The sequence below is a fragment of the Nicotiana tabacum genome, chromosome 15 (assembly GCF_000715075.1).
Source record: "Nicotiana tabacum cultivar K326 chromosome 15, ASM71507v2, whole genome shotgun sequence".
NCBI classification, from domain to species: domain Eukaryota; kingdom Viridiplantae; phylum Streptophyta; class Magnoliopsida; order Solanales; family Solanaceae; genus Nicotiana; species Nicotiana tabacum.
The window spans coordinates 125,776,860-125,786,932 of NC_134094.1; the positions used below are offsets into that span (position 1 = coordinate 125,776,860).

The 10,073-nt window shown below is 35.3% G+C and overlaps 1 long non-coding RNA gene across 1 annotated transcript; it reads left to right on the forward strand.

Moving 5' to 3' along the window:
* Positions 1–486: 486 nt before the first annotated feature.
* LOC107819802 (uncharacterized) lies at positions 487–6,919 on the forward strand. The gene is made up of 3 exons (XR_001655793.2): positions 487–511; positions 671–960; positions 6,656–6,919. It is a non-coding gene; the product is annotated as an uncharacterized LOC107819802 (long non-coding RNA).
* Positions 6,920–10,073: the final 3,154 nt, after the last annotated feature.

Sequence of the window (10,073 nt, forward strand, 5' to 3'; positions counted from 1 at the left end):
GTAGAAATGACACCCGATAGCTACTCTAAAGGGCTGTTATTTAAGAATTAGCCAGTGCGTCTTAAATTTTAATTTTTCAGTTCAAATTTTCGTGACAAAAAAGTTCTGAATTGTTCTGAAGTTAAGATTTTTAGTTTAAAATTTTAGGAGAAAATAAATACTAGTTAATCTCTAAATAAGATCTCTGAGAATGACTATCTATGCACTTGCCCTTTTTAGATCCTATCATTTAATTCGTTCATGGACCGAGGGGTTTCAGACAATAAGGCGTATGACCAACTGTATTCAATCAAATGATATTATATTGTACATGTTTCACATGTCTTCTCGAGAAATAAGTGGATTATTTATTTATTTATTGCGAAATCGTGCTCATTTTTATATGTGTTAATTTCGCCAAAATATAATTCATCCGTGCTTGCGAATTAGTCGATATTTTCACAAATATTACGAAAGAATCTCTTATTTTTAATATTTATCAATCTTTACCTTAAATCAACGACCAGCAAAGGTAAGTTCATATCTTCCACGTATTTTACTTGTACTAAAATTCGATTCCCTAAAATGGAGTTACGAATCTCAGATTTCTAAGTTGAATTGTCTAGGGTTTTCTTTTTCCTCTTTGGAATTAATTGGACATAAATTTTGTTTTTGCTGGTATAATTCTCAGGTTAAAAATGGGATTCATAATGGAATTTGCGGAGAACTTGATATTGAGATTAATGGAGGACCCGAAGGAGAGAGATCGCAAGTTTCGGGAACACGTGTACGCAACAAAGGAGAGGTGCAGCAAGACTAGAGAGATGTGGAGTTATCCGCTGCGTCCTTATGGTTTCTGGACATTTGATCGGCACAATGCTCAGAACTTCTGGGACCCACAGATCAGCCAAGTCCCCGGCCGCCGCGATCCTTATGATGACGTCCTTCAGGACGGCGCCTCTACTTCCAAATGACTTTTTGGTGAGTTGTAAATGTAAGATATGATTGTAGCTTTTGCTGGAGATTCTTCACTTTTGTTGCTATTATGGCTTTAGGAGGAGCAAAATTAAGGCTTATGTTTTAGAATTATTGTGATTGAGAAAGTTAAAGTTATTTTTGGCTGAATACATATGCGGCCCCTTAAACTTGCCCCGAGTTTTCATTTAGACACGCGAATTAAGAATTGTATCTATTGAACACCTAAACCCGAGCCAAATAATACCTATTAGACACACATTGCTTACATGGCACAATGTGTGTGAAACACCAAATGTGAGCGCGTGAAACAATTTTCTTTAACAAAATTTTTTCGATCTTACATTCTTTTCACGTGAGTTGAAGTACTTTTTCGCTAGTTTTGTGAAAAACATTAGCGGGGTGCTTTTGTTTTTCTCTCTTCTTTGTGCTTAAGAAATGCAAAACCTTGAAAATACATAGACAAAGGCTCTCAAATATAGATGGCAGCATAATTTTCCACTGTGTCGCGTACTTATTCACTTCTTTTTCCATGTCATAGTGTTTGAAAGTCAGGCACTTCATTTTTTGGAAGATTGTCCAGTGAGGTGTCTAATAGGTACAATTTGGCTCAAGTTCAGGTGTTCAATAAGTACAACCCCTAGGTTAAGTGTCTAAATGAAAAATTCGGGCAAGTTTAAGGGGCCGTATATGTATTCAGCCGCTATTTTTTTTATTTGAAAATTTATATGTTACTTCTTTGTGGTAATGCTTGTTCGGTTTGGATTATGAGAGGTTTACTTATTAGACATGTGATGCATCTGCTTGAGTATTAGTCTAACCCGTCTCTTCATAATATAAACAAATGAGAATATCAAATGAATCCCTAGTTCTCTTTTCGTTTTTCATTGATAAAGTCAGTTTTTTTTCTTTTTGATCTGATAGCTTATGGTAATTCTCCTAATTAGACCAGCAAGGGCTTGCTACATCCATTGTTTGAGCTCAGCTGCTACTAAACCGAGAGCCTTGAGCATCATACAAGGCGTGCTGTAGGAGTGGTCGTAGGATTATAATAAGTCAATGCACACTCTCTGATACGAGCTTTGACTCTACCACTTGCTTTAGTCTCTATTTGTGGTATCATGAATCCCTCCCAACGAATCTTGAATTATGAATTCTCACAAGAAGGTCAACTCGACACTGCGGGCGTTTGTGAAACTTTTTGCAGTTATCTTTCACAAAATTATACCTGAATTTTTTTGAGTTCAATCTGTTCTATTTTGGTTTTTGTTTCTTTTAGATACAAGCTCCCACTATACAGACTGGAGGATCATGCTGCAGTTTACTGTATTCTAACAGTTGAAACCAACTTCTTTATTTTGGTATCCTGTAACCCAAAAAAAAAAACGCTTGTATCTTTTTCTGTAGTACAGATGTGTCTATTCCTCTAGAGCTTGATTGGTTTTTGCTCTGATGCACTAGCGAGATACTTTCATCATTCCCACATTGAAGATTCTAAACCACTGGTATTGTGAAAATATATGAACCAGTGTTTTAAATGGTGTGGGCGTAAGGCAAGGCGTTTTACATATGCCTCAGCGAGGCGTAAGTCCCGAGGCACAGGGTATAAGCCCCATTGGTATTAATTTTTAATATTTTATAAAATAATATAATTATAGTAAATATTTATAAACAGGTAAAATTGCATAAAAATTGAAGAAAACTATAAATATGTGAATATATATATATATACAACAACCATTTGAAGGAAAACATACTCTCTTCACCATTCTCTTCACCTAAACCAAAAAACCATCCTCCATCCATAACTTCCTTTGTAAAATATTTCCCTATGTATGCTTTAGTATTTTCTATCTCAAACCTGTAAAATAAATAAAGCTTTATGCTTTAGTGTGCAAGTTTTTATTTTCAAGTCCAGTAAATTCTTTCGGGTTTACCGAAAGGGAAATCTCTCTCCTGTAAACATGTAAGTTATTGTTTTTATAAATTATGTCTTTGTTTATTACCCCGAATTATTTATAGCTTTATAGTATGTCTTATGTATTTAATTTCTTAGTTGCTAGTTTCTAAATAACTAAAAAATACTCTAAGTATATGGTTATCTTTTCAACTTCTTAATAACTTTGATGGATTAACCTATAAATTCCTAGGAGAGACCTGTTAAGATGAGCCCGAAATATTGCCAGAAAGGCGTTAAAATGGGCAAATATATTTAACTGCGGTCAGGGTGAGGTCAAAGAAAGAGGTGTTAAGAAAAAATCTATATCTTTAAAATGTTGGAGAGAAGAGATGAACAGAGTAAAAAATTACAAAAAAAAAAGAGTTTATAAAAATGGGGTAACGACAGTTCATAATTTTGATAAAATATTAACAATACAAGTTTACAGATCAAGAGAGAGAGAGTGCCGAGTATGATTTTACAACATAAGGTTATCTCCATTATTATTATTATTATTATTTATTTATTTATTTATTACTCTGTTCATCTCTTCTCTCCAACTTTTAAAAAATATAGATCTTTTCTTAACACCTCTTTCTTTAACCTCACCCTGGCCGCAGTTAAATATATTTGCACATTTTAATGCCTTTCTGGCAATATTTTGGGCTCATCTTAACCGGTCTCTCCTAAGAATTTATAGGTGTATCCATCAGAGTTATTAAGAAGTTGGAAAGATAACCTTATACTTAGAGTATTTTTTAGTTATTTACAAACTAGTAACTAAGAAATTAAATACATAAGACATAATATAAAGCTATAAATAATTCGGGGTAATAAACAGAAACGTAATTTATAAAAATAGTAACTTACGTGTTTACAGGAGAGAGATTTCCCTTTCGGTAAACCTGAAAGAGTTTACTGGACTTGAAAATAAAAACTTGCACACTAAAGCATAAAGCTTTATTTATTTTACAGGTTTGAGATAGAAAATACTAAAGCATACATAGGGAAATATTTTACAAAGGAAGTTATGGATGGAGGATGGTTTTTTGGTTTAGGTGAAGAGAGTATGTTTTCCTTCAGATGGTTATTTTGTTTTATTACTATCTAGTCTGACCTTCCCCCTCTCACTTTGGTATATATATATGTAGAGATGTGCTCCATCCCCACAAAAAACTCGTCAAAACAATCTATTATATGCTACTTATAAGCACAAGTAACTTGAGTCTAAAATAATAAAGTTTTCTACATGGAGGAACAAAAAGGATGACTAACCTGCAATTTGAACTTGTTGCTAAGAAGGAGAATGGAGTTCTCTTTGTATTTGTAAAAAAATTGAATATTCATTATTTTTGGGAGATATTAGCAGACTAGCCGACAAGATAAAGAATTGGGAAAGACCATGAATTAGGCCTTCAATCAATAAAAAAGGTCTTGACTTTTAAATTTAATACATTTCAGTTTCTTTTTAAAACTTTTGAGTAATTACCAAGCTGAATTTTGAGAATTTTGGTATTATATGAAGGACTTATTCAACAAATTTTGTTTTAATTTGAAAAAGCATTTGGGGCTTACGCCTCACTAAAAAATGCTCCTCAAATGCCCGGGCGTACGCCTCGAATTGCTGGGCGTACTCTTGAGACTTTCGCCCCACACCATCGCCTCAGGGCGTTTTTTGGTGCGCCTTACCCCGAAAACACCTTTTAAAACACTGATATGAACATCTTTATCAATTTATATTGTGACCTGCCATGGACGGAATATGGGCAAAGAAGAGCGCGCAGTCTGACTGTTACCCGTTCATGCCTGGAAATGCTTGTACTTACCTTCCTTCTGCCCATTAAATTGGTATGAGGATAGTACTAAGTGCTAACTGTTGTACGACAGACAAAGTACTCCTTTAGTTTATTTTGTTAATGATTACTCCTCCTAGATTTTACCTGAAACATTAGGAACTTATCTACTAGTTTACAGGTGTAGAACCATGATAATAGGAATTATTAAAAGGGCTCAGGGAGACCTAAAATCAAATGGAAATAACTTTTCCTCAAAAGACCTATAATTTGTGGGAATTCATGCAAATCTAGCGAAAAATGTACCATTAAGGTTTAGTCATGTTAGTACTCTTAGGTCCAGTGTTTGTTAGTTCTTTAATTTTTTGGGAAAAGGGTCAAATATGCCCCTAAACCATGAGAAATGATCTATATATGCCATCCTTCAGTAATTGGGGTCAATCATACCCTCGCTGTTAAAAAATTGGCACATATATGCCCTTACTGACGGCTGATAACTAATAAGTAATTTATCTCTAATTAGTCCACGTGTCCAACATGTAGCTTAAAATTAAAGAAAGGAAGGAAGTTGAAGGCGCTCAGTGGGAGTTTTTCGACAGTGCTGCTTCACCATTTCACCACCAACATAACGCTGCTGGATATGCATCAACAGTTACAAATTCAAAAACTCCCATTGTACCTGACAATTTCACTGGGAAACTCTTCAGAGTTTTTTGGAATAAATATTGAACAACCCCCATTTTATCTCTCCATGTTTTAGTTCTTCAAAGGCATTGCCTTTCTTGATGAGTTGGTGATAAAAATTTAAATCTGAAACTACAGAAACATCTGGTTGGCTAAAATCATCATCTTCCATCAGTGCTCGCATGTTAAGATCTATGAACCCATTTGCTCTTTTAGAAGAATTTGAGTCCATTAAACTACTACCGCACCACCTGCTCCGCCACCAGCACTACCGTCGTCACCTCTCAACCTTTCTCTGCTACCGCCACCACTGTTAGCCATCAAATACCTGAAGCATTTCCACTCCTCTTGCTGGTCCCTTCTCCGGCTGGAACCCAAGTCACATGAAAAACAACCTGGACATCTCTTCACCTCTAAGTTATCACCGAGTTAGACTCAACCCATTTCCTTCTTGACCAAGGACGATTTTGGGTATCACAAGAATGGACCTTTTTAGGTTTCCTTTATTGAAGGAAGAGGAATTTCATTAAGCTCGATTTCCTGAGTAGAGAGAGTTTGAAAAATATTAGTAATTGCTTCAATATACTCAGATAAATGCTTGAATGGGGGATTCTAACCTCTGAGGGAAAACTAAAGACTCTTTTTGGATTAAAATAGAAATCACAAGGGACAGTAAAAGGAATAATCCTTAGTTGTTGAGGACGTTGCTTTTGGATTAGTTAGTCCTTATTTGATCTGGGTTCTATTTCTTTTCGCCAACTGCTGCAGATTCTTAGCACTTTTGTTTCAAGGTGGAGAAGAAGAGGAGGCGGAGGCGGAGGCGGAGGCGAAGGCGGGTGGTGGAAAGGGAAACCATTGATGGTACTAATCAGATTAATATTAAGCCATGTGGCTATTGTGGATACTAATCAGATTAATTAGAAATTAATTAATTTTTATAGTAATTAACTGCAACTATTGATGGATAGCATATCTAGACCATTACGTATGGTTCAGTGGCATATTTTACCATGTTCCCTAAATTGTTTTGGCTGTGTAAACCAATAGCAAATGTAGAGAACCTTAGTATTAGAGAACCTCAAGTTATTGATAATTGGAAAGAAACGGGTCCATATGGGGCGTAACGGCAGTGAAGATTTATGGCGAACCCACTTCATCAAAAAAAAAAAGAGGAGAATTTATGGCAAACCCAAAGATGTTGCTGTTGAGGCATTGTTGTATTAAATTGTGATTGACAACACTCTGAGTAAGAACATTGAAGTTCAAGTGTTGGTTTTACTTGCAGGATGGCTAGGAGAGGTCAGCAAAGGAGCTCTTTTACAGTACTTGGTGATCCAGATTATTTCTAATGTGTATTATCTGGTTTCTAAACATTCTCCATGCTCGACTAGTGGATCAATTGAATAAATCATGATGTTATCAATGATGTCAAAGGTACCTTGTTTTCATAAGGATATTTAGCTTTTGTTGTTTAAAATTTGCATTTGATTGATCGAATCATTAATTTGATGAATCTGTGAGGCTGTGTTATTTGCCTCGGTTCTGCTTATCTCATGATGCTAAAGTTGAAGGCGTACACTAATTGAAAGAAGTTACAAGATTGGGTGCAAATGCCATTTGGTTATGTTATTCGTAGACTTATTTTGCACGAAGTGTTTAGCTTCAGGACTGAGACGATCTGTTATGTTTGAAGGACATCTTCAAACTTATCAGTGGTAAACTTAGTACTTGAAGAATGTAAGAATGGTCTTGAAGATTAGAATTCAAAGCTTTATTTTGTAGAGGGAAAACCAATGAAGCTTGCTATAGATGATGGTACGATGGTGCTGAAAATCTTCCATCTTGTAACAACTACTAAGGTAAAGAATAGAAGGCAGTAAACACAAAGTTAAAGACTATAGATGAGGATAAAACATGCTTACGTTATTTGCAATGGTAATACATCTCAGTGCTCTAGCTACCAGATGCTGGGTACATAAACTAGCCCTAATCTATGAAATAAGTGGCAGGCATTAATTACTTTGCAACTAAACTGTAATAAGTTGAAATTGCACAAAAACACCCATAATGCAGATGCTTCTATTGCGTGGAAGGTGTAAATGCGCATTTACAAATTTGTTTAACCTAAAAAATAATTGTCAAGGTCAAAGCAATTAATTTTATATGATGGGCCACAAGCAACCGATTCGATCCGAAAGACATAATTTTTTGTAAATACAGCGTGATAGAAGAGGATAATAAATTCAATGACAGCGTGAATCAGACGCTTGGTTGGAGGACCAGAAGTTCTTGAACTTAAGAGAAGTTCAACTTGTGGTTTGATCTTTGATTCTTAGATGTAATGATTCCATTTGTATTTGGAAGCCTTAGATATGTCCGGTAGTATTTATGGACTTGTTGGCATAATTGGACCGGGTCCTGGATGGCTCAGGCAAGTCTTGGACCTCTCGGAGCATGTTTGTGATGGCTGATTTCTGCTGGTGTCTAGTGTTCATTGCGTTTGCTAGGGGAGTCTTGCGTTCGCGATGAATGAGTTGGGCTGGAGGTCGTTTGTTCTTCGCGTTCACGCTAGGTGAGTCGCGTTCGCTAAAGCCTGCGGCATTAGTACTAAAAACAAAGTAGATAAAATGCTAGGGTTACTCTCTTTCCTTTGCCACTAAAGTGTACAGCATTTGTCGTGGTGGTGTGTATAAAAGTTTTACACTGTAAGTGTAGGTAAGTTACACCCATCACTGATTTAGTTATATGCACCTATAACTATAGCATAAAAGTTAGTGCAATCTAACATGTTCTCACTTTTGTTTTTTCGAATTATCATATTAGACTTGCTATGAATAATAATTACTCATTATCGTAAGTCAACTTAATTTGATAGTATAAAAATTCATACATTGTTAATGCACATTATTCAAACTCGTTAATCAAAGAGGGCTATATTATTATTGCGCGTTTAAAATTAGTTTGTTGTCATACATGGCAGATCTGTCCAACTACAAGATTGTCTGTTTCTTTGTTGAGAGATATGAAACAATGACAACTATAATTCAATGAGTTTTTATAGTTTTCTGCGCATTAATGAAAGCTAGAAATGGTCATAACAAATACTAGCAATGGACCCTTTTGCTTGAACCGGCAGTATTGCAGTAGGACTTAAATCCCATTCAAGAAATACTGCTCTAATTAATAGTCCCTCCGTTCACTTTTCCTTAACAGATATACTAAAAATAGATTTTTATTTTTACTTGTCACTTTACGCATATCAAGAGAAGACAAATTTTTTTTTTCTGTTATACCCACAATATTTATTACTCATTTCAAATTATTTTCTCAAATCCAATAAAATATGCATTAATTAATATGGGTATCATGATAAATTATACACTTCATTTATTATTTCTTAAGGGGTGTGAAAAATCAAAATGTGTCAGGTAAAAGTGAACGGAGGAGTAGGAAATTAACTTTGACACATTGTTTACAAGATGGAGAGACCAAATGGGATTAAGTCCGAATTTCATCGAATCAATAAAAATTGACGGAAATCTTTTGAATCAATCACAAACTATTTTCCAACTGCCATCTCAAAGTTTTCCTTTTTTTAACTTCAACCAAATATTTTTTCTCTTTCAATGACAATGAGAATCCAAACTTACTCTATGTTAAATTAGAGATTCACGTTCTTTCATAAAATACCCAAAAAATCGAACATATTGTCCTTTAGTCCTTAGAACTTTCTAAAATTAGATTAACTTAACACATCATTATACTTGTGATAATATCAGATTAAGTTAATGCATCATTGCACTGGAAAACCATTGCCCCAACAGTTGACTGAGTTGGTTGGGTAGCTTGCCTAGTACAATTTACATTTTTTGTGTGGTTTGCGAGCTATTGCAACATTGTTTACCCGAAAAATGGATAAAATTGAATTTATACGTAGTTCTAAGAATATGTGGCATAACTTAATACAAATCATAAGGATAAATAGAAATATAAATATGGATTGCAAAGAATGTGAAGTAGATAAAGTTGTAAAGAAAATGAATCTTAGGACTCAACAAGTAGAACCAATTTAAGAAACCTGAAAGGATGATTCTTTACTATGGGAGAATATAGTGTTTTATTACAATGTAAGCCTCAAAAACCTTTTCTTACATAAATGGTAACCATGCCCTTTTATAATGGAGGGATTTTGCTCTAAGCATAATAAAATAAACATTCAGTGGGAGACCCGTGATAAGTCAGCTTTTCCACAATTTCTGCCAAGATTCTCTCTAGTGGGATTGCAACGGCTTTTGTCTGCGAGCTCGATCTTGCTTAGAGCCCTCGATTTTGGTTTGAGCTCGATTCCGACTCGAGCTCTCGAATTGATTCAAGGTTAATGTTGGTTGGTCTCTGGATTATAAGCATGATAGATCTACTCTGCATCATGTTTCGATTTGGATTCAAGCTTGATAACCATGTCAAACTCGACACGAGGAGGAGGGGGAGGGGGGGGGTTCGAGGTTAGTTTGTTCCATCTTCGGGATCTCACTTCGATAGATCATCGTTCGAATTCGATCGGACGTACGAAGGCCGAAATCTATTTCGACCGTATACAAACATGAACAGATTAACCAGTGTGCACCCAACGAGTAGCGGCTGCGAGTTTCCCTGGACATTTTCTATATATATAAAAAAAATAACGCATCATTATACTTGTGAAC